Source organism: Chiloscyllium plagiosum, chromosome 7 (assembly GCF_004010195.1).
Source record: "Chiloscyllium plagiosum isolate BGI_BamShark_2017 chromosome 7, ASM401019v2, whole genome shotgun sequence".
Lineage (NCBI taxonomy): Eukaryota > Metazoa > Chordata > Chondrichthyes > Orectolobiformes > Hemiscylliidae > Chiloscyllium > Chiloscyllium plagiosum.
In genome coordinates this window covers 68810913-68837371 of record NC_057716.1, presented here as the reverse complement: position 1 = coordinate 68837371, position 26459 = coordinate 68810913, and positions in this window count along the sequence as shown.

Genomic DNA, 26459 nt, shown 5'->3' with positions numbered 1-26459 from the left:
CGGCCTATCACCCTCACCTTGACCTCCTTCCACCTATCGCATTTCTAACGCCCCTCCCCCAAGTCCCTCCTCCCTACCTTTTATCTTAGCCTGCTGAGCACACTTTCCTCATTCCTGAAGAAGAGCTTATGCACGAAACGTCGATTCTCCTGTTCCTTGGATACTGCCTGACCTGCTGCGCTTTTCCAGCAACACATTTTCAGCTCTGATCTCCAGCATCTGCAGTCCTCGCTTTCTCCATGTTTCTGTAATGGCCACAATCACCCAATCCCATGTATCTATCCGCCCCCTGAGTTCATCGGCCTTACCTGTCAGCCTTCTTGCATTGAAATAAATGCAATTTTGTCCAAAAGGCATTCCTTGCTCCCTGTCATGTTCCAGCCTGTCCTGTCTCTTCAGCTTACTGTTTCTGATTACTGTATCTCCTTTGAGCCTCCCACTTGCCTTCCTGCTGTTGAGGATCTCACCCCCCGCCAATCTAGTTTAAACCTTCCCTTACAGCACTAGCAAACCTGGCCACCAACATACTTGTCCCCGTCCAGTTAGGGTGCAACTCGTCCCTCTTAAACAGGTCACCTCTGCTCCAGAAAACATCCCAATGATCCAAAAAGCTGAATCCCTGCTCCCTGCACCAATTCATCTACCATATCCTCCTGTTCATACCCTCACTAGCACGTGGCGCTGGAAGTAATCCAGAGATTATCACTGTCGAGATCTTGGTTTTTAACTTTTTTCGTAGTTCTCCATAATCACTCTGCAGGACCCGATCCCTATTTCTAGCAATGTCAATTGTGTCAATGTGCTCAACTGGTCACCCTCCCTCTTGAGAACATTCTGCAGCTGCTCGAAGACATCCTGGACCCTGGCACAAGGGAGGCAACACTCCATCCTGGATTCCCATTTGCGGCCAGAGAATCTCCTATCCGTCTCCCAACCTCTCCCTCTGTCCTCAGCAACTTACACAACCTGACCTCCCTCACAAGGACAACCATGGTTTGAATGGCCTCAACAGCTGCCAGCCAAGCCTCAGCATAATAACTCTATCTCTTCTCCCCTCATCTAATAATGTTCTAATACAAAAAATTAACTCCAAAACTTGGAAGATCTCAATGCCTGCTGCAAACAACCAATAACCATTTGTGAATCTGAACTCATAGCTGTGAATCTGAAAGTCAACTTACAAAGATGCCTTTTACTTTGACCATGTATTACAATGAATATGTATAATATACTAATACAGTGGAATAGGTTCCCATTGCTTGCTGCTTTTTTGTTTCTGTACAACTAACTGCATCCACTTATCACATTTCCTGCTCCCAGTAGCTTCACTAGATTCCACCCTTTATTTTCTATAGCCTTTCACTATGTTTCCACTCTCTGTTTGTTTTTAATGGACATATTAAATGCACAGGTGGCTTTTGACCTTGGGCCTACAGTTTACATTTACAGATAGCTATGATACACAACCATTTTTAATGTACAAGGTATATCCCACCAATATACCATTTCTTTTTGACCTTGGCATTATGTATGTGTTCTCCTAACTTGGATCTTTCATGCTGGACGGAGGAGAAAGTGAGGTCTGCAGATGCTGGAGATCAGAGCTGAAAATGTGTTGCTGGAAAAACACAGCAGGTCAGGCAGCATCCAAGGAGCAGAACAATCGACGTTTCGGGCATAAGCCTGAAGAAGGGCTTATGCCTGAAACGTTGATTCTCCTGTTCCTTGGATGCTGCCTGACCTGCTGCGCTTTTCCAGCAACACATTTTCAGCTCTTTCATGCTGGACAACTCAATTCTAAAACTCAATTTTATTCTAAAAATAGTTTTTGGCGTATATCAAATTCAGCAATGTCTGCTGATTTAATTGTAAAAGTGAACGATTCGTCAAGGGGCCTACTGCAAGCATCATTAATCATGCATGCAATTCAGTTTTTGTCTAAACCATACATAGGGGTAATTTGCATATTAGAATTAATGCAGAGGTAATGGTCAGTAAAAATAAAATAAATATCTTTTGTTTTTACACATTCTGAACCCATTTCAAAGGATGGAAGAATGAAATGTAAGTGAATCCTCCAAGTGGAGGTTACCACCACAGGATACTGATTTTATTGCCATCAGCAACCTCTGGATTGAGGTGGGTTTTTTTTCATTACCCACCTAGAAACTGTGGTCAGTTACAGGAGAGGTTCACAAAGAGCCAGTAAGAATCAGAGCTTGAAGCTGAAAACAACATGATCTATGTCAGTCACAATCAAGGAGTTTGAAAACAAAACAGGTAAAGTTTCACAATTCAGGATACCGAACTGCTTCTCAGCTGAATCTGAAATCTTGTCTGAAGATTTTCCATGAGTCTGTGACTGTCAGTAATCGGATCTCATCGATCAGACTACAAAAGAACTATGAAATATCAAGCTATTTTTGTTTTCTGAATTCACCCCTCAACCTGCAGGGATATGCTTATTTTCCCTTTATCATTTAATTATTTCCCCACCTTGAAAAGTTCAGTTATGGCTTTATCCTGCCTACATATAAATGTGTGTGTGCTTGGGATTATGAGGAACATGATATAACTTATACAGTAGCTTAGTTGATAGCCAGATTGCCAAATGTTTGAAGAATTTTGACTAGGAATAACATTACAGCTGTACTTCTGGAGGATATTCCTGGGAATATGGCCAGGGAAGTTTTTTTGGGAGGAACTGAGAAATGAAAAAGGGATGATCACCTTGTTGAGGTTGTACTATAGATCCCTTAATAGTTAGTGCGAAATTGAGCAACAAATTTGTAAGGAAATCTAAGTTATCTGTAAGAATAACAGGGTAGCTATGGTAGTGGATCTTGACTTTCCAAACATAGACTGGGACTGCCAGTGTTAAGGGCATGGATGGAGAGGAATTTGTTAAATGCATACAAGAAAATTTTCTTATGCATGGAGGTACCTATTATAGAAGGTACAAAACTTGACTTATGCATGGGAAATAAGGCAGGGCAAGTGACTGAGGTGTCAGTGAGGGAGTACTTTGGGGCCAGTGATCAAAACTCTATTAGTTTTCAAATAGTGGGGAAAAGTGTAGACCGGATCTAAAAGTTGAAGTTCTAAATTGGAGGAAGGCCAATTTTGACAGTGTTAGGCAAGAACTTTCAAAAGTTGATTGGGGACAAATGTATACAGATAAAGGGAAAGATGGAAAATGGGAAGCCTTCAAAAATGAGATAACGTGAATTCAGAGACAGCATGTTCCTGTTAGGATGAAAGGCAAGGCTGCCAGATGTAGGGAATGCTGGCTGAGATTGCTGAAGAAATTGAGGTTTTGGTTAAGAATAAGAAAGACACATATATCAGGTATAGACAGCAGAGAGCATGAGAATCCCTAGAAGAGTATATAAATGCAGTAGGAATATGCTTAAGAGATAAATCAGGAGGGCAAAAAGGAGACATGAGATAGCTTTATCAAATAGGGTTAAGGACAATCCAAAGGGATTCTACAAATACATTTAGGACAAACGGGTAACCAAGGAGATCAGCAAGGCAGCCTGTGTGTGGAACCACAGGAGATGGGGAAGATACTAAACAAGTATTTTGCATCAATGTTCACTGTGGAGAAGGATGTGGCAGATATAGAATGTGGGGAAATAAATAGCAACATCTTGAAAAATGTCCATATTACAGAAGTGCTGGACGTCCCAAAAAGCATAAATGGTGGATAAATCCCCAGGACCTGATCAGCTGTACCCTATCGAAAACTAAGGAAGTGATTGGTGGGCCCCTTGCTGAGATATTTATATCATTGATAACCACAGGTGTGGTGCTGGAAGACTGGAGGTTGGCTAACGTAGTGCCACTAGTTAAAAACAATGGTAAGGAAAAGCCTGGGTAGCATTGACATCGATGGTGGGCAAGTTGTGGGAGGGAGCCCTGAGGGACAGGATTTACATGTATTTGCAAAGGCAAGGATTGATTAAGAATATTCAAAATGGCTTTGTGCATGCAAAATCATGTTTCTCTAACTTGATTGAGATTTTTGAAGACGTAACGAAGAGGACCAATGAGGGCAGAGTGATGAACTTGATTCAAAAATACTTCACTAAGGCATTCAACAAGGGTCCTCCTGGTAGACTGGTTAGCAAGATTAGAAAACATGAATAGAGGGAGAGCTAGTCATTGGCATACAGACTGGCTCAGAGACAGAGGGCGGTGGTGGCAGGTTTCTTTTCAGACTAGAGGCCTGTCACAAGGAACAGTGCTGGGTCCACTGCTTTTTGTTATTTACGCAAACAATTTGGGTGTGAACATAGGAGTATTGTTCGTAAGTTTGCAGATGAAAGCAAAATTTAAGGTGTAGTGAATAGCAAAGAAGGTTACCTCAGAATACAATGGGATCTTGATCAGATGGGCCAATGGGCTGAGGAGTGGTAGATGGAGTTTAATTTAGATAAATGTCAGGTGCTGCATTTTAGACAGGTAAATCAGGGCAGCACTAATACACTTAACGGTAAGGTCATGGGGAGTGTTGATGAACAAAGTGACCTTGGAGCTCAGGTTCATACTTCCTTGAAAGTAGACTCACAGGTAGATAGAATAGTGGTGAAGGCGTTTGCTATGCTTCCTTTTATTGGTCAATGAGTATAGGAATTGTGAGGTCATGTTGTAGCTGTACAGGATATTGGTTGAGCCACTATTGGAATATTGCAGGAATTCTGGACTCCCTCCTAATGTCAGGACGTTGCGAAACTTGAAAGGGTTCAGAAAGGATTTACAAGGATGTTAGGAGAAAGTGAGGACTGCAGATGCTGGGGATCAGAGCTTAAAAATGTGTTGTTGGAAAAGCGCAGCAGGTCAGGCAGCATCAAAGGAGAAGGAGAATCGACGTTTTGGGCATAAGCCCTTCTTCAGGAAAGCCCTCAACACATTTACAAGGATGTTGCCAGGGTTGGAGAGTTTGAGCTAAAGGGAGAGGCTGAATAGGCTGGGTCTATTTCCCCTGAAGCGTCGGAGGCTGAGGGGTGACCTTAGAGAGGTTTATAAAATCATGAGAGGCATGGATGGGGTAAATAGACTTTTTCCCAGAGTGAGGGTAGTCCAAAATTAGAGGGCCTAGGTTTAAGGTGAATGGGGAATGATTTAAAAGGGATCTAAGGGGCAAAGATTTCATGCTGAGAGTGGTGCGTGTATGGAATGAACTGCCAGAAGAAGTGGTGGAGGCTGGTACAATTACAATATTTAAAAGGCATCTGGATGGATGTACGAATAGGAAAGGTTTAGAGGGATATAGGCCAAATGCTGGCAAATGGGGCAAGATTCATTTGGTATGTCTGGTCAATGTGACGAGTAGGACTGAAGGGTCTGTTTCAGTGTAGTATCTCTCTATGACTCTATGAAATAAATATGTTATTTTCAAATTTATTTAAAAGTTTTGGCAAGTCTCCTTTATTCTATTTAAATCAATAAAAAGAAAATCACAGGGGCTGGGGGTGTATCATCATTCACCTGACACTTTACATTTTAGTCAGATCCCATTGAAATATTGATTTTTGTTACTGTGCTCCTTTGAGGATGTTTACACTGATTTTGTTTCAAATGTTTACGTTGAAATATTAGAAAGGAGGATTGGTGATGGCACTCTGCCTCAATCATGGCAGCCCAATGTGACAGATCCCACTACTTTCCTGGGGGCATCCATTATTTTTATTCACTTTTGTGATGGAGGCGTTGTTGACTGGCCAGCATTTATTGCTCGTATACAGTGCTGTAGGTTGGCCCACAAAGAATTTTGAGTGGGAATTTTGGGTGGGATTTTGACCCAGCGACAGTGAAGGAACAATGATAAATTTCCAAGTCAGGATAGTGAGTGGCTTGGAGGAGAACTTATAGGTGGTGGCATTCCCATGTATCTCCTGCCCTTGTCTTTCTAGATGCATTATGGAAAGACGTCTTATTCTTTCTAGTTTTTTGACTCAAGTCTTTCAAACTTGGCCTGTGAATATTCACTGAACACTTATGGTTAATCATGCATGTTTAGCTGAACACCATCTCCCTTCTCTAAATGCACTATTTAAACATACAGTTTTCAATCATGAAGTTGAAAAGGTTTTAGCATACTTCTGTTATTGTAAAGTTTATCGAAGTATTCTGGACTCCCTTCTCTCGGAAGGATGTTGTGAAATTTGAAAGTGTTCAGAAAGGATTTACAAGGATGTTGCCTAGGTTGGGAGCTATATGGAGAGGTTGAACAAGCTGGGGCTGTTTTTCCTGGTGCATCAGAGGCTGAGCGGTGACCTTATAGAGGTTTATAAAATCATGAGGGGCATGGATAGGGTAAATAAGCCAGGTCTTTTTCCTGGGCTGGGGGAGTCCAGAACTAGAGGGCCAAGGTTTAAAGTGAGAGGGGAAAAATTTAGAAGGGACCTAAGGGACAACTTTTTTACGTAGAGGGTGGTGTGTGGATGGAATGAGCTGCCACAGGAAGTGGTGGAAGCTGGTAGAATTACAACATTTGAAAGGCATCTTGATGATTATATGAATAGGAAGGGTTTAGAAGGATGTGGACCAAGTGCTGGCAAAGGGGGTAGGTTAGTTAAGTATATCTGGTCGGTATGGATGAGTTGGACCGAAAGGTCTGTTTCTGTTTGATACATCCCCACGACTCTACACTCCACTCATTTCATCAATGAATTGCAAAGTTCAAGGAGAGCACACAACTCTACTTCAGTGTCATTTTCCCATATTATGCCAGTATCCTTCAATGTCACTGGTATCCAGAAGTCTATCCAACTTTGTGGACATGCTCAATGACTAAGCTTCCGCGGTCTCTGAATTTGAAAGGTTCACCATGTTTGGAATACAGAAATTCGTCCTCATTTCAGTACTAAATGACGCTTTATTTTGTTTCTGGAACCTCCAGCCAGAGTAAACATCCTTTCTGCATCAACCCTGTCTAGACTTTGAGATTGCAAGTTTCTAGAGATCTGCTGTAACATCAAGTGATGAAAGATATGAAACGTATATACAGTATGTTATGCTATAATGCATGCTTCTTCAGCATGAATTGGTTTTAACATGATTGAATAATTTAGACTGTTATTTGTAGAATGTGAACTTTCCGTACCTGTATTGGATATAACGTGATTTCAGTCTCATTATTTTAAATGGTGTGGCTATTGTGTGACTTTCTTATAACATGAGATCACATGAGAACGGAACTATCGCATTATATTGGAACCGACTATATTATATTTTGGAATTTAAAGTTTAAAATAGTGGCAGATGCATGTGGCTCGGTTCTGTGAAGGTTTTTGTTTTAAACAATTGAAGCAGTGACCTCTGTGCATCAACTGTAGTAAAAATGACTACAATAAAGTGACTGACAAGACTTGTGTAGAGTTAATGGATGGAACACGTGCAATGTGAGTTTATAACAGATGAGAAAGTCATTAAGTCTGCTTGTAGTTAAGACAAGAAGAATTCAATTCAGGGATTCAATTCAGAATACTTACCTTTTCTCCAGGATTCTTGGGGCAATCCTTTTGGGGCCTACTGCAGTACCAGCAGCTGGTGCTGCTTCTACCTAAGTGGCGCCAGACCCTATTTGGCTAGCAACTCTCAGAGAGGGCATTTCTGCCCTTTAAGACTCAGTAATCCTGATGGCAAGCAGCAGTCTGCTTCATTGGTTTTTAAGTATGGACTCCCTGTGCAGTGATAACAAACTCTCTAGCAAGGACTAACTTTTTTTATTCAATGATTCTTCTTGAGACTTCTCATGGACTATGTTTTGATTTTCAAGGGTGACATTTTGATATTCGTCGGCTAATCTTTAATTCTCACCAACTCCTCCATTAGGAGTTGCTGATGCGGTCATGCAGTAATGCTATTTCTGGATGGTGTCAACGTATAGGATATTTGAGTGCTCACAGAAGCAGAATTTGAAGATTTCATCAATATTCTTTTTAATAATCAATGCTACATTAAACTTAAAGCCACAACACACAAGAAAAGCTTAAATTTCCTAGACATTGGAATGGGGAGGTGATGACGTAGTGGGATTGTCACAAGATTATTAATCTAGAACTCAGCTAATGTTCTGAGAGCCTGGGTTCAAATCTCTCCACAGCAGATGATGGAATTTGAATTTAATCGGAAGCAATCTGGAATTAAAAATCTACCGATGACCATGAAACCTTGTCCTTAAGGGAAGCACATATGGTCTGGCCTTCATGTGATTCCTGACCCATAGCAATGTAGTTGACTCTTAGCTGCCCTCTGAAATGTCCGAGCAAGCCACTTGGTTCAAGGGCAATAAATCCTGGCCAGACTGTAGCTCCCATGTCCCATGAGTGAATGAAAAATAAATTATAAATTGCTGCAAGTGAACAGCCATAATTTAAATAGCTAACACATAATTGTGGCTCAGTTAGCTGGACAGCTGGTTTACAATGCAGTGTGATACCAATGAGTGACTTAATTTCCATAGCAGGTAAATTACCATGAAGTAACACCACTAACCATTGTTCCTCTCTAGTGAGGGAGCAGTGTTATGATCTGTGCACTATGCACTATGGCGACAACACACATCATTAAAAGCACATTAATTTGCTAGAAATTCATTACCTGTGACTTCAAGTTTCCTGGTGCTCTGTTAGCTGAGTATTTCTTCACTAACAAGCTCCATTTGAAGACTTACCCCACCTCCCCTTATTGGCCATTAATTTCTCCACCCTTCTCCCCTTTGCAATCAGTTGCTTCTCCCCATCCTTCACTTCATAGACATTCATTTCTTTCCACCTCTCCCCTTTGCAGCTAATGGTATCTTCCTCTCCCATCCTCTTTGCAGCCATTTTTTTTGCCCACTCCTTTCCAGCCATGTACTTCATGTCAAGCCCACCCCAAAGGTGGCAGACTTTCTCTCCCCATGGATTTATCAGGCAAGCAATGCCTCCCAGACCTTGCCAGGCAGACTAACTCTCCCTTGACTTCACCAGCTGGCTCACCATCATTCCTCATCACCTCACTGTTCTTCCAAACTCAGGCTGTTTCTCTCCTGCATCTACTGCTGATAGGCTTAGTAATGAGTTCCACACAGGGGGATAACCTTCTTTTTTAATTGGTCAACCTGTGAGTAATTTCTCATGTCAATTTAGTCATTTTAATGAGCAATTTATGGCCACGTACTTTGAGCCCTGGTCTCCAACTATTTGATAGGTTCATGATCATAATCATTAAATTCTGACTGTTGCATTTCTTCTCCTGTTGACCTTTATGACTAGGGATTCAGTACTGACTTTGTGCACCTGGGAACCCTCTCTCTGCTGCAATCGCAGTACTTCCAGTCTACAACTGTCTCCTTTCCTTCAGCACAGTTTCCCTTTAAGAGAGGAAAACTACTTTTAAGAGGTGGAGGCTAGCTGCTACACTTGGTTAGGCTCCCTATAGACCATTGAGCTAACCAGCAGAATGTATCTCATGAGCCTGCATGCTGAAATCGTGAAATGAAGATACAGCACAAAGTATATATATTGCCTTCCACAATAGGACTAGCTAGAACCAGAACATGAATCATAGACAAAGATGGGTCCAATGATCTTTTAGTCGTATATTCCTTGAAACTATAGGAACTATGAACCATAGTTTTGAGGGCAAGATCAAGAGATTTAGCTGCTCATGCATATCAATCATTAAAACTAATAAACTACTTCAAGAAGAGTAACAAACTGTACAAGGAGTGTTTGTTTATGTAAAAACAGAGCTGGAAAAAAGAGAAAGGTTTTGCTTCATTTGCATAGCACCTCGCTCAGCCTCAGCTGGAATACTGTGTCTGAGCTGAATATGTTAGCCTTGGAGGAAGTATGGCAGAAACTGGGGCTTATATGGATAGGTTACGAGGACAAGTTCCATGATGGCCTCTGTTCTGACGAACATATAAAATTAAAGAGCTGGAAGGCAATGGAGTTTTTTCAAAATATAAAAGGATCCATTGGGATCAATATAGTTGAAATGACTTTCACTAATGGAACAATTCAGGTCAAGAACTAGATCATTTGGAAGTGAAGGCAATAAATGTTTTCACAAAAAATAAGTAGAGAAAATCTGGAACTTCCTCCCTAAAAGGCTGTGCATATTGGGTCAATGGAAATTTTCAAAAGTAAAATCAGCAAATTTTTGTTAGGTTTGGGTTTCAAGGAGTGTGGACCAAAGGTGGGTAAATGGAGTTGCCTTACAGATCAGCTATGATCTAATTGAAAAGCTGAACAGGCTGGAATCACCCCACCTTGCTCCTTGGTTCCTATGAAGTATGAATATAAATGGGGTGTATCTGTATCAACTGCAGTCTAAAACAATTATCCAAACAAAGAATGAAGTTGAGTCAGTAATTCTGTTTGTGGTGATGTTGACTGCAGCATAGGCTGGGGCACAGCATAAAGAACACAGAATTTATGCAGTGTATTAATATTTTAAATAACATTTATACTTAACAATAACATTCATAATGAGCACTGTCCGTTTAGGCTTTGTGTTGACCAGATAAAGAAAATATGTTGCTTTCGTTTTACAAATCTCAATTAATTAAATTCCTTTTAAATAATTTATGGAAAAACCTAGATATTATTTGTGTAGTCAGAGCATATTGGACTTTATTAACTGGAGAAAAAGGTCTAAAGGAGGCCTTTTTTTATGGAAGAACTGAACTGTCAGCGGTTTCAGGCAAAATTAATTATTTCAGCTTGATAAACCTTTTCATCTATTTGACTCCTTATACAGAAAAGCCAATTAATAATGTCAAACATGCTTTGCCTCCTGGGACTGGCAAGAGCTGATGAGTCTGTTTACTGTGAAGGGCCAGTAAAATGAGCTGCGTGTAAAAGTTTCATCATCACGCCACACCTGTCAAGCTCAGTCTCATTATCTGTGTACAGAGGGCAAGCCTCATTTTGTCAGCAGTGGTTTTCGAAGAACTAACAATTGCCATGGGAAGCACACAGGACTGTCGGCCAGTAGATGATTCACTTAATTACCAATCAGAGTAGCAAAAATTAGTTTCTAAAATCCTGGCTGGTTTATAACTAATAGCTTCTTAGTTGTACGTTTGACCATGTGAACAAGTGAAGTGCATCTGCAAATTCACCCACGGGCGGAAATAATCAGTTATTTGAGCAAAGTAACCATTGTTCTTGGGTACATCCATGGATTAAAATATAGATGTGATTCGATCTAACATGAGAAAAATAGTTGAGTTTCAAGCTGAGAGACATTTTGAGGGATTTGCAAGTTCTAACAGTTTGATGCTGGTCACCCTTGCTAAAGTACAACCTCTAGTCGAATTTCTATAATTGCCCCAAATTCGGAATTCACCAGTGCATTCTGATTTTAGAAAATGAAAGGGTTCTGGCGGTTACTCAGTATTTCCAAGATTAGTTGGTCAGCCTCATAAGAGGTGGTAATCCACCAATCCTTAAATACTGACTTGGAGAAAGCCCAGGGGAAGAAGAATTAGTACAGATTATGCATGTAGAAAGATACCCTTTCTCTTGCTTGATAGGGTCTTGGGTCACTGAAAGCTCTAAACCAAGAGGGATGAGACATTTTATAGATTTGTTGCACATGGATCTGATAGAGTTTACATTGAACAATTCCATAAACCCCACCAGCTATAATGATTTCACAAGGACTAGGATCTCAAAGGAGTGAGACCTAACATTTCTTTGCAAACTGTACGCAATTGCTAATATGTAATAAACTGTGGACAGAATTTTCCTAGCCCCTAAAAGATATTGACAACGGTGAGTCAGTCAGAAAAATATGGCGAGTGCAGAAAAAAATAGATGCTTGAAGTTGATAAAAGGGTCAGATTTTCTGTCTAAGTTTCTAATAGCGAGTTTGAGAATCTCGCTAGTGATCAGTGAGGGGCCTATTTGCCATTAAATTATCACTTCATTTATATGCAGTATGTTATTTTCCTAGGCAGTGGAGAAAAATTAAATGGTAATAATTTCCAACATGACCTGGTGGCTGCAATTCACCAATATCATTAAATTTTCATCATGGGCAGCATTCCCCAATTTCCCAGGGCATGCTCTATGTGTAATAAGCACCTGTTACCTTCACCCAATTAGGTTGGTATTGGATGAGTATCAGCCTCACCGTACCTTCACGACATATCTCTCACTCACTTATAATACACAGCAATACACAACTTAAATATTACACTTTGTAGCTGACCAACAGCAATGCTGCTTCAGTGCTGCATTGAGCAAATGAAGAGACATTCATCTCATTAATTAGAACAAAAATCATCAAGGGTCTTAGCTTGTTTTTGTAGTGTTCACTCAATTTGCATTTTCTTGGATGTACACAGCATCTCTGCCTTGTCATCTCTTGCTTTTTTGCACATTGGGATCTCATTCAGAATTTAAAGGCTCTCAGTACTTCTGTCTTGCCTTCCCTTTTAGCAGACACTAAACCAGGCAGAATGTAAGGTTTGCCAGCAATGATCAGTCATGGACAAGCTGCAGTATGGCCCCATGCTATACCAATGTCATGCCTGCAGCATGCACCAGCAGCTTATGTGGCAAACACACCGAATATACTTCAGTCAAATAGTAAATATCTCAAAAGCTAAGGGAAATGGTCCTCAGTAAAGTAAAGGGGGACTGTTACCAGTAGGTGGACACCAGCTTGGTCAGTCAAGGATATCGTTAAGGTCTGTCCAGACATGTAGACATGATCAGTTGACTGCCTGGGGTCAGATATTCTATATTTCTGCATCATTACTGTCTGGTGAGTGGACTACAGTCAGTCCTGCAGGATGAGAAGCCCTTCAAGCGGTAATTGGATTAATCAGGCACTTACACAGAACAGATTAAAGATACCTGCTATCTCAGAATTCCAGGTGTCAATCTCGGGTTTTGACCAATCATGTTCACTTAAAATCATGACATTAAAACATGATAAACATGATAAATTTATCCGAGTGATGGCTGTAAAGTAAAAGTAATTTCAGTGAACTGTAAAGTTTCACCTAAATTCCATAAACACATTCCAAGGTTTTATTGGCTATACAATGTCCAGTAGCTGGACATCAACTTTGGACTATAGTGTGATATCCTCATTCTTCTTACACACTTATATCCTCTTTTTGTAAATGTGTAAAATGGTTTGTAAAGCATTCATCTAAATCAGGTCCGCTATGTACAAGTTCCACACAGAATCATTCCATTATCTTCCTTGTTAGAGACTTCCATGTCCCATTGTCTGGCACCATCCTCTGTCCTTGTGAGGTAGGAGTGTCTGGTTAAAGTCTTCCATTGCCTTGAATTGGTGCTGAGCATCAGCACCATCAATAGCTACATTGAAAGATGCAGATCTGTGTACATATTTGGCAGACACTGAGTGTGCCGGACCTGGCTCTCCATGGCAGCCACCAACCTGTCCATGATGATAACCAGACATGCACATGCTGGAGCCAGCACAGTATTAATAACACAGGGAAACTCCTCCAACCTTCAATCTGGCTTATGGAGTGCCTCTGACAAAACAGTTTGCTGTTCCAATGCCTGTCTGTGCTGACACCCTGAAATATTCTCCTGCTGTGGCTGAGCAGGTGCCTGAACTCTGGCAGACCTTTGAGTGATAGCAACCGCGGGCATTTCTTCCCCACCCAGCTGTAGTTATGTGCTCACCAGAATGTGCTCCTGAGTATAATTTAATTAAAGTACCCACAGAGGTGTCAGTATTTGAGCTGATGGAGAGTGAAGGAGACAGCCTTGCCATGACTTCCTCTGAGGGGTTTGCGTCTTCTTCATTTTAAGTGAAACAGGATGCATTGGCTGGAAAGGTTGCTTTATACAGCACAGAGACTGTGTCAATGCCACAGGTACCTGCAGAAGATAAGAGAGGGAATGGTTGTGAAATAAGGGTAGAAGCTTGGCCGTGTTAAGAATGTATTCACAGTGCTGATAATGGGATAGCAGCACAGCAATTGCAAATGAACCTTACTTGGTTGGCAGGAATGAAGGTATCAGAATCCCACATAAACTGTCTTTATCCTCTCCTCTGAGCTCAAAGGTTCTCACTTGTATAGGATGAGGAGACAAAAGTTGGACAGCCCACCATTAATCTTGGCTCTCTCTCCCCTATTGTGAGCAGGATCCTGGAATAAAACAATGGAAAGGATTGAGTGAGAGGAAAGTGGCTGGTGCTACTTTTAGTGCAGGTGCAGGTGGAGACAGGGTTGTAAGGTGCCCCAAGTGAAGGAGTAGATGCATAGAAAGCAGGAAAGGCTAGTATTTTCAGGGATAAATGGTGAGAACAACGAAGACGGGATCCTGTATGTACGAGTGAAAGTCATAGACAATGAATATTGGTGGAAGGTGGTTGTAGTAGTAGAATTCAATTGAGTGAGAACAGATGGAGAGAAGATGGTGGTACTTAACCTTACAGAGCACAGAAGGTAATTTCCCTTCTTACAACATTGTTTGGTGATCTTCCAGAATGTGAACACCGTCCTGACCAAGGTGACAACTTCAGACCAGGTTGGCAGGGTCTGGAGCCGTAGTCTCCTCTGACAGTCTTAGGGAAAGAGAGTAGCACTCCTCTGCGCCCTATTAACAAAGGGGGGTTGTCAACTTGCTTCTATTGGCACTTCTGGTATAATTCTTTCCAAAATAGAACTGTGCAAAGTAATTCCTGGCTTGAAGAACTGGAACTGATGGACAGCTGAGATGTAAATACGGTGTCGGCAGCAGGAAACCTGGAAGATCCTGACAGCAGTAAGTAATTCTATCAGTGTCAAGCTCAAGGTGGCACAAGTGGGCACCGGGGGATCTTAGTGCATAGATAGTAAGATGAGCAATGTAAAATGGTGTTAGAGAACTCACTGGAACTCATAGAGAGAAACCCTCCATGACATTGCCCCAAAATTTACACTGAGCCAGTTTTTGGAAAATGTAGCTCTTTGTCTTGTTAACTGGCAGAAACTCTTCTAGTTAGTTCAGGAAGCCACCATGATTAGACAAAGCAGGGTCTGTATTTTCTTACACATAAACAGGTTGGTGGCAGTATTGTTCAGTAGGAGCAGAGTGTATTGACCTGGCATAATCCAACAACACCTACAGATAAAAATATCACCTAATAATGTAATGATCGTTACACCGAAAATTGTTCAATGATCAGATAACTTAACTGGTACGTTTGAATTGGAAGTAGATCGCACCCAGTAATTTAGACTGAATGGCTTCTGTCATTTTAAAACATTCACCTTGCATTATGCAGATGAGCTTGGAGCTTCACAGAAGGAAAAAAAACAGTCTGGGAACAGGAATGGATGCACTGTACTGGAAGATACTACAATCTGGCCTAATTAGGACCATCTGGGACTTTTTCATACTATTTAGAGCTATTCATCAAAATGATTATTAAATACCGTACTAAATGATTTTAAACAATAGCTATTAATCAAGTAAATTAAAAAGTCACAGAAAGCCAATAATAATTTTTTAAAATTACTCCAACGTTCACTGACAGTATAATCAAGACATACTTAAAATATTGCCACTGGTTAATTTATCATAATAAGAAAAGTTTTTTGCTGTTAGCCTTTCCTTTGTGAGAAATTTATATAAAACATATGTGTCCTACTCAGTTGAACATTGAGCTCAAAACACAGTTTCCTAAGATTTTTTGGCATTTGCAGTGATTCTTTTTTTTGTTCCACTAGTTATACAATAAAGGCTTGTTGGAAAGGATTTTTTCAGAAGTGACAGTTTTCAGTATTTGCCTTTCAAGAGAGGATCAGAATATCTCCAGTGGCTTTTTTTTTGTTTTTCTTCTAAATACCTGCCAAAAGCCCACATACAACTTCATTTCTCTTCACAAATCTTTTAAATCTGTTACATATTATGAGAAGTCTATGAATTACTAATTTTTGCAATGCACAATTTGGAGTATTGTTACAAAGTATCAGTTAATTGAATAAATGTCTCCTTATTGTACTCAGCATTAGCTACTAGTTCTTAAATATTTCACATTGTTCTAGATCCTAGAATTACAAAATAATTTAAGGTTGTTTTGAGAATATAAAATAAATCAGACATTTTGATGTCATTTAATAAAGAAGAAAATTAACCTGCTGCTGCAGAACGCAAAATAAAAGCAAAAGCCATAATTTCTCATTCTTGAGTTTAATTGAATAATTACTCAGCTTATCTCCTCAAATAGAGTAATTCTCGAATATCTAATTTACATACAGACATACAATAAAATGTTTAGATCAAAACTCTATGAATGTGTAGTTTTCATAGCAGAAAATGTTATTTTGCGTGCACATTTCAACATACTTCAAACACAAATTTAAAGGAATCAAGAAGATACACAATTGCAAATATAATTAGAGACTGTTTTGTCATTATAAATTGAGGATTTTGATGCACACAATTCATCCAGAGACCACTATGAGAAATCTAGGGGCGACACACAAAACACACACCCTGAGATGTGTAAAGATCTCGGCTTCTTCGCCATGACTAGACTACCGAGGAGCTAGATTTGTAAAAAAAAACTTCTAGTCCAGCAGAAACACCCACCAAGAGGAATCAAATACACCTGAAATAAAATAAAACTTATGTTTAATGTAACAAACAAATCTTCACATGGCTCACAAATGTTGATTATATAGAAAATGGGTTCAGCTTTACACAAGTACAGGATGTGAACCTATTTTTACTGACCACAGAATATTGGCATATGCAACATCATTTTAATCGTTACAATATGGGTCCAAACTAAGTTAACTTCATATATTTCCACATTAATACAAAGAAGCCAAGTACTGTCAAGTTTAGGTTAGTACTTAGGCTCTGTTGTTTATTGATGTGGTGCATCAATGGCACATTGATTGAAGAATCAATCTGTGCCTCTTCACATAACTATACTTTATGGCCTTTTTAAATTTTTTTTAAATTCACATTCAGCTATACTTAAAATTGTACAAAATTCCAACTCTTAACATTTCCTACTGCAAAATAAGAATTAATAATTCTGGGAGACAATTTACCTTGATATCTTAGATTGGTGTTTCAATTTATTTTTCCAAAAATCTCAGGTAATTTAAGCTTAGATCTTTATTTTAAATTATCACATCACTTGAAATAAATGGCTAAGCAAGTAGGTCTTTCCATCTCTTGCCGTTATTAGTTGTTCTTTTTTCCTTCTTCAGTGTTGAATCTATTTCCTCAGGATCTCTTCCAAAGTCTGTTGGCAAATGAAGAGTATTTGGCCTTTCTTTTCTCTGACCATCTGGAACCCATACCAAGGCTTGATTTAGGATCTGTGCCTCCTGCATGCTGCATATGTGGCCAAACCACAATAATCATATTTTCTCTATTAATCCACTTACTGGTGGAAACAATGTCCCTTCTACCTCTAAAACCTTTCTTTGTATTTATAATCAAGTGCATCAAATTCTACTTCTAGTGTTACTGACAACTTCTTGGCATTCATGCAATCTATAAGTGTTGACAGCACAGTGGTTGTATACATATGGACCTTTATTTGCCGATTTAAGAGTAGATATTTTCGAACCATGTCATGCTTATGAAAAACGTATGCTATCTTTGCTGTGCATATTAGTTCAAATATGTTGTCGACTACCACAAAGAAAGTTTCATAAATAGTTAACTATAAGAAATATTCTTAACTCAATAAGCAATGCAGCACAATGCATAATTAGGCTACAATGCTGATTGTGTGACTGTAAGAGTAGGGGAGTTAAATACAAAAAGAGAAATACGAGGAAAGATGCCCAAACAGCTGACTGTACACAATGTTCAGCCTGGCTATCTCCAATGATGTGGGGCATCTCCTTTATCAATGATATCAATACAAGCCTCTTTTACTGGTGCACATATTTGCAGAGAGGCAAATCCTCCTCCTGTTTTCATAATCTTCATTCTGTTGTGTGCCAGCTTCTCCTGCAAGGTAAATGGATTCATTTGTGTTTGAGATGTCACTGGTAGATTAACATGCTAAGAAGAAAAGGTAACAATAGTGAGGCCAGCAGCAAACATGAGTGCAGGAGGTTCAGTGAACTGTTCCTTGTTTACTTGAGGTGAATCATGGGGATTCATGAATCATAGGAAGGATTGCTGGGGATTGAGCTAGTGCTGCGGCTGAATACTTCAGACATTTTTACCTCTATCATTGCTTGTTAACTAATTTATTTTAGCATTCATTGCCCATTGGAAGAGATCATTCTTCCAGCTGTTCATTTGATCTTTGACCAATTCTATCACTGTATCTGAGAAACTTGAAGCTCTTGTTCAAGACATCCATTCTGTTTCTTCCTGATATTGATGTCCACCACTATCTTCTGAGAAAAGTACTGCCTCCTTAAAGTACTGCAGGCTACCTTTAAAGTCAGTGGATTTCTCATCTTCTTAATTAGAAAGCTGCCTATAGACAGCATTCCTTGTTTAATATAAATTAGAACTAACCGTGAAAAAGCATAAAACTCATGCAGATTCCTTTGGCAGAGGGTGCATTTGACCCACCTATTGCATCTGGTTAATGTTGGATAAACATACCACAGAAGCTATACTTATGCCTTCAGTTGCATAATAGGGACCCAAATGCAATGTTACTGTTATAAAACAGAAATACTGACTATGATGTCTGAAATATGAATTCTGACATGAAAGATTTATCACTCCTGTAGCACATGGCAGTGCACTTGCAATACTTTACTTGCTCTAAGGAAGCAAATTATTTTGTTCACGGCAAACTTTACCATGTATTTTAATTTATAGAATTCATTAAGATACAAAGTGAAAACTTCATACAAGAGCTTCCAATCAGTGTTAAAGTCTTTGCATTCATAGCTGACACTGCCTGCAAGAGTGTTTTTTTGCTTCTATACAATTCTACATCTAGGTATACTGCATCTACGCCTGTGGAGAAGACAGCTTTGATGGATTGAATGGTCTCTTATTTCATTCTATTTATTATGGGATCTCAAAGGGATCTCACATCCTGTTCCTTAAAATTCTGCTGATGAGAACCATCCACACTGGTCCATCAATTCTGTTAGACTCAGGACAAAATAACAAAACAGAACTTGCTTATTTAAAATAACAGAGGAATAAATTGGTAGTAATTGTTAATGAATTGTAAATGGTTTTAATACAGAACACACTCCTTTTTACTTCAAAAACAAAACTGATGCTTTGTGAGTGGAAAAAAATAAATACTAAATCTTAGCTGACAGAATAATGTGAAAACGACAAAAGAAGTCTGTCACAATTTTGAGGTTTGTCACAGAACACTTTTCACTCCACCTTATACTGTCTCTTAAATCAGTTTATTTGCATTATGTATAAGCATAACTTTCAATTGTGGAAATATAATTGTATAAAAGTGGTAAAATTGAGGCACATCAATGTTGCATTGTTCTCAGAATGATCAGGAACTTCAAATCTTTTCAAAATTTTCATCTTACAGCTTTATGAAGAACATTTTGTAATTTGAGGAACACAATTCTGACAAAATAATCTCGATTTACATAAGTGAAGTTAAAATGCTTTCAATAATTACTCTTACAGCTTGATGATACTAAAATTGGATGTGGAGTGGAGACCAAAGAAGTTTACTCCTGAAGACAATGGGATCTGATCAGATGGGCCAATGGACCAAGGTGTGGCAGATGGAGTTTAATTTAGATAAATGTGAGATGCTGCATTTTGGAAAGGCAAATCATGGCAGAACTTATACACTTCATACACTTCAAGTAAAGTATTGCAAGTGCACTGCCATGTGCTACAGGAGTGATAAATGTTTCATGTCAGAATTCATATTTCAGACATCATAGTCAGTATTTCTGTTTTATAACAGTAACATTGCATTTGGGTCTCCATTATGCAACTGAAGGCATAAGTATAGCTTCTGGAGAATGTTGCTGAACAAAGAGACCTTGGAATGCAGGTTCATAGTTCCCTGGATGTGGAGTCACATGTAGATAGGTTAGTGAAGAAGGCATTTGGTATGCTTGCCTTTATTGATCAGTGCATTGAGTATAAGAGGTGGGAAGTCATGTTGCAGCTCTACAGGACATTGGTTTGGCCACTTTTGGAATTTTGCATGCAATTCTGGTCTCCCTCCTATAGGAAGGATGTTGTGAAACTTGAAACAGTACAGAAAAGGTTTAAGAGGATATTGTCAGGGCTGGAAGGGTTTAAAAAATAGGCGAGAGGCTATATAGACTGGGGCCATTTTCTCTGGAGCGTCAGAGGCTGAGGGGTGGCCTTATAAAATCATGAGCGGTATGGATAGATAGACAATGTGTTTTCCCCAGGGTGGGGGATTCCAAAACTAGAGGGCATAGGTTTAAGATGAGAGAGGAAAGCTTTAAAAGGCACCTAAGGGGAAACTTTTTTACACAGAAAGTGGTGTGTGTATGGAATGGGCTGCCAGAGGAGGTGGTGGAGGCTGGTACAATTAGAATGTCTAAAGGACATTTGGGTAAGTTTATGAACAGAAAGGATTTAGAGGGATTTGGGCTAAATGCTGGCAAATGGGACTAGATTAATTTGGACGGCATGGACCAGTTGGACTGAAGGGTCTGTTACTTTGCTATATATCTTTATAATTCTATGACTTGATAACTTAGTTTAGTCATGGATCATTTGCAAATTTTATTTAGGGTTAAGGTTTGATTTAAAAAGCTGATCTGATCAAACACAAACTAAATTATATGGAATGTCAAAGATAATTAGCGCAAGTAAATTGTTGTATCTGTTATTGCGTTCTGACCGGTAAATAGAATGTATGTTTCATACCAACTTACTGGTCATTTACTATCAAGAGTTACCAGGTGCTAATCCATCAATTAATATTGTACTATTACCTATTTTGTTGTAAAATAATTCTGTGTACACTCTGCAAGAAATTGGCAAATCTCCCTGAAACCTTCAGCTTAATTCCCTGGTGACATCTTTTAAAAGTTGGAAGGCACAGACTTGGGCTGACTTTGACTTCAGATTTCTTTTCCTTCCAAAATGTCTAGCCTCTGTTCAGTAACCTGTCAGACAATCCAGATCAGATTGGGAATGCGTGTGAGAATTGCAGATGAGACTAAAACCTAAAAATTTTTACACCACCGTTGTGTTTAAGAACTAGACAGGTTTCTAACTTTCTCCATTTGTTTCCATTTCCTTCATTTTTAATAACACAGAGTAACTTCTGTTTCACATTTTTATTATTTTCCATGGTTTCTATTAATAGAACTTAAGTATAGCTGAGAAAAAACACATATATTTAAGATTTTCATATTGCTTTCAAAGGGATATTTCAGAAGAATTCAAATTCAAGACAAAAATCAGTAGGCAAACAGTAATAGCAAAGAGTGTTGATTGGATTGCAAATAAATTTTGATTGGGAGTGCCATTGCCTTAGAGAATGCATCTACAAATGATGATTGACAGTTAACAACTAGGTTTTAAAAGAAATTTTAAATCAAGCAAGTTGAGTCTGTTTGGTCAGGGCAGTGCCCTGAGAAATGAACTGCAACTAGTGTTGATTGTCATTGTTTTAGAAGGATTTGAATACTGTCACTTCTATTAAAAGAGAGATTTCTATCAACCCAAAGTTTAGTTTATGCATTTTGTACGTATATATACTGATTAATGTACCAAATTCCCATACAAATTTGCAAGACATATTGACAGTCAATGTATTAATTAAAAATAAAATATTTACATTTCATAATAGAATAATATTAGTTGTTTGGAGTTTAATGTTGGTATAGACAGTACTTTATTTCTTTAAGAAAGTTGTTGCTGAAAAATATCATTAAAATAAACCGATATTAAAATAGAAAAAAAAGGTGAATAGTGAAGATTTCTTTCAACTTTGCATACTTCATAAATTAGAAGGATATATGATTGAAAACCAAAGATGCAAATGAAACAGTACTTTGCTTGTATAGGAATGCCCTAACCAAGTGATATATTGGATTTATCGGCATTCATTTTTGCTTTCTCAAGAGAAGATCATTTTTGTAAAAGCATACTTATGAGAAATAACCTATTCTTTAATATGTCAAAAAAACATTTTAGTATATTACAGAATAGAACAAAACAAACTTAAAAGTTTGGCTGTACAATATGTATCATACTTTTTTTACATTTCATGATTTTGATCTTTTTAATCTGATCTTAAACTTTCATAATATATTTCATACACAAAACACTGAGCTGTTTATGTACACCTGGCATATGTTATTAAACGATGATCTCCACAAGGGTTCTGCTTTGTACAGTGTTTATTTCAAACAATTCTAATACTGTGAGCTAACCCATGATATCTGGCAAAAAAGCCACATATCTTTGTATTTAAAGACCAAGATCACAGAATGCGCTGACACGATCCTGATTTAGAAAAAGTAAATTCTATGAAATAGCTTGCAAATGTTTGACTTTTCTGAAAAATAATCAGTAATAATTGTATGTTTTTTTTCACTCCATTAGAAATGTTAACTGAGTAAATAATTCAGAATTTATTAATCATTATTAATATTTATGCTAATAAAATAAGTAAGTTTTAGTATTATCAGTACTTTTTGAAACAGGCAAAATAAATTAGCTGTATTCTCAACTCATTTCTGGATTGCACTTTGGAACTGATATGTGCCTCATCAATAATCTGTCGAATGTTGTGGCCAATATAACTTTGTTTGTATCCCTTTTTTATTACTGGGTCAATCAAATACATATTGTTCGTATCATCTAATCATGCACAGTTAATATTTCCAAGAATAAATGAGGCAGCTATCATACCAATCATGATATGATCATACATCCACAGAAAAGAGATTCATTATTATATTTCTTCCCTTCTAGCAGAGAAGTTTGAATATAATGACAGAACCAATTCGGAATTCCAAGTAGTGCAAACATCTTTCAATTCTTTTGATTGTACAAAACATCTGGTCCACAAAATAGCAAAATTGCTCTATCAGATAAATAAAAGTTAAATAATTGTACAAAAGATAATACAAAAGATTATAATGACCAAACACAACTAAGCATTTAAAAAGCTCAGATTTTAAGATGCAAGAACTACTTGAATATCAACATTACCCAACTTTTCTAAAAGCTTAATACAAGTTTCACTTTAGTTGGACTACACAGTCCCTATTCTATTTATCCTTCTATTGATTCCATTCCCATCATATACTGATAACCATGAACAATCACAAGTGGAACGTTTTGAGAAGCAGAGCACCACAATAAGCCTTTCCTAAATTGATTATTTGACATCAGGTACCAGTCAATGTTATATTATCTGATGTGCTCACAGTATTTGATCTGAAAGGTAATTTAAAATGTTAGTACATCTCATTCAAAAGCCAACTCATAATTAGGCAAATAAATTTGGATGAAGCTAAAAATGGGTTTATATTTTACTCAATATTCTATTAAACTAGATAGCTGGGATAACAAATCATCTGCAGTATGCTATAAAGCATTAAAACAAAGAAGGGTGGTGGTAACATCAAAAACCTGCATCTAAAATGACTTCTCACTATTTTCTGCTTCTTGCTAGCTGAAATTATGTGAATCTGATTGACAATTATATCAGGATTTATTTAACTAAATCAAGCAAGGGAAAATCTTACCTTGTATATGTTATAAACCAAGTACATAATTACGAACATATGAACAGACAAATTTAGAGCAGGAGTAACCCACTCTACCCCTTGAGGCTGCTCCACTTTCAATAAAATCTGTTCTGTTACTTCAATTCCTGCTTAACCCCAATAACCTTTTAGTTCTTTGCTTATTAAGAATCTACCTACCTCTGACTTAAAAATACTTAAAAACTCTGCTTCATGTCTTTGGGGAAGAGATTTCCAAAGACTCATGACCTTTTATGAAAGAAAATTTCTCCTTGACTCTGTCTTAAATGGGAAATTCCTTATTTTGAAACAATGCACCAGAATCCTGTCAGAATCCTTTGAGTTCTGGAATATTTCACCCAATGCCTCCACTATCTCTGTAGCAACTTCCTCTAAAACCCTTGGATGCAGGCCATCAGATCCTGACAACATGTCTGTCTTCAGTCCCATTAATTTGTCAAATAGTTTGCCAGTTGTGATATATACCATTATGAGACCTTTCCTTCCATTAGCACTTCACTTATCTGATATGTTTGCAATATTTACAGTTTCCTCCACGATGAAGATCCACGTAAAATATTAGTTTAAATTATTTCCTTGCTCTCCATTTTTTAAGTCCCCAGTTTCATCATCCAAGGTTCCATAATCATCTTACCTGCTCACTTTCTACACTGTACCTGTAGTAGCTCTTGCAATTTATTTTATATTTCTTAGGAGAAAGTGAGGACTGCAGATGCTGGAGGAGGAAGAGAGCTCCTAAAGAAGGGCTTATGCCCGAAACATTGATTCTCCTGTTCCTTGGATGCTGTCTGACCTGCTGCACTTTTCCAGCAACACATTTTTCAATTTTATATTTCTTGCCAATTTACATTCATAATCAATTTTAACCCTTTTTATTAGCTTTTTAGTCATCTTCTGTTGATTTTAAAGCCCCAATCCTCTGACCAATTGCTAGTTTTTGCTGCTTTGTAATGCATTATTTTTTGGTTGGATACTCTCCTTGACCTCTTTTGTTAACTATATTGCTAATTCTTATCAAGTCCTACTTTTTACTGTTTTTTTTGCTGATGAGTATCATGTAATATCTGATTAAATATCTGCCACTGCTCACCGCCTAACTATCTGCTATTTTGTCTATTTTTCAACTCAACTTAAACAAATCCTTTTCATGCATTTGTAATTGCCATGTTAAAGCCAAAGGCATTGGTTTGAAAAGTAATTTACTTTCTCTCAAATGAAATTTGAAATTCTACCATGGTGTGATTACTATCCCCCTAGAGGACCTTTAACTATGAAATCTCTGGTTAATAATATCACATTACATATTACTAGATCCTATGGTTGTAGCTTGTTACCAGGTGGATTATGCAATGTGCTGCTCTAAAACACAATGCCTGATACACTGTACAAAGTTAACTGCCATGTTACACTTGCCCATTAGACTTCTGCCAATATGCAGATTAAAGTCATCCAAGACTATTATAATACCCATCCTGCCTAACTCATTATTTCCCTGTTTATACAGGGAAGGGCCTGTTTCCACACTGTAAAGTAATCTAATCTATACATTGCCCTAAGTGAGGCAACTTTTCATGTGGTTATATATGACTCCCACCCATGACCTATTTTCCTTGCATCTATATCACTAATGGCAAATTCCAAGATCCAAGACTATGTGCTGAGAGATGCACTAAATCTTGGGGCAGCTGCTGCCCAAGGCACAATGGGGAAAGGCCACTGACTAAGGTTTTTCTGCCAAAATATAACAAGGATCTATTAAATTTTGAAATATCCTTGTAGCCTTCCTCAGAATGTAAGTAGCTTCCTTTCATACTTAGAAAATGTCTTTCTGTCACAATTGGATTGAAGTTCTCATGATGAATGTCAAACTTCCTCTGTATTTTCTGTAAAGTTTGGACTGAGCTACTTTGGACCTTTTGTATTCATCATTGATAACTTATGAATAAAGGATATTTTTACCAAAAGAAATGAGTAGCCCTAGTGCTGTGGTCACTTTGCTCATTCACTCTGTGGGCCTCACTCTCATCCAATCAAGTTGAAAGAACCTCAAACCTTTGGACAATTGCAAAGCCTGCATTCCTGTTTTCAGAGTCCCCTTACCTAGTTCCCTCCCTGTTATATCCTCTTTTTTCTGGACAGGGTGACCAAATCTGAAGACCTGTACCTGAGAGGTGTGGCTGCCTCCTCGAATGAAGTATCTAGGTAACTCTGGAAGAGTTCCAATGGACTGGAGGGTAGCTAATATAACCCCACTCTTTAACAAAAGGTTGAGAGAGAGAAAATCGGGAATTATAGGCCTGACATCAGTGGTGAGGTTAATGCTGGAGTCAGTTATAAAAGATGTAATAATTCAGCATTTGGAAAGTAGTGATACAATCAGTCCTAGTCAGCATGGATTTACTGAAGCGAAATCATGCTTGACAAATCTTCTGGAATTATTTCAGGATGTGACCAGTAGAGTACACAAAAGTAAGCCACTAGATGTTGTGCATCCGGACATTCAAAAGGCTTTTGACAAGAGTTTTGAGAAGATTTGTAGCTCAGGTTGAGGTTTTGAGTGTAGGTTTGCTTGCTGAGCTGGAAAGTTCATTTCCAGATGTTTCATTACCCTACTAGGTAACATCTTCAGTTGGCCTCAGGCGAAGCAATGCTGAAAATTCCTGCTTTCTATTTATATGTTTGGGTTTCTTTGGGTTGGTGATGTCATTTCCTGTGATGATGTTATTTCCTAGGGTGAAGTCAATTCCTGTTCCTTTTCTCAGGGGGTGGTAGATGG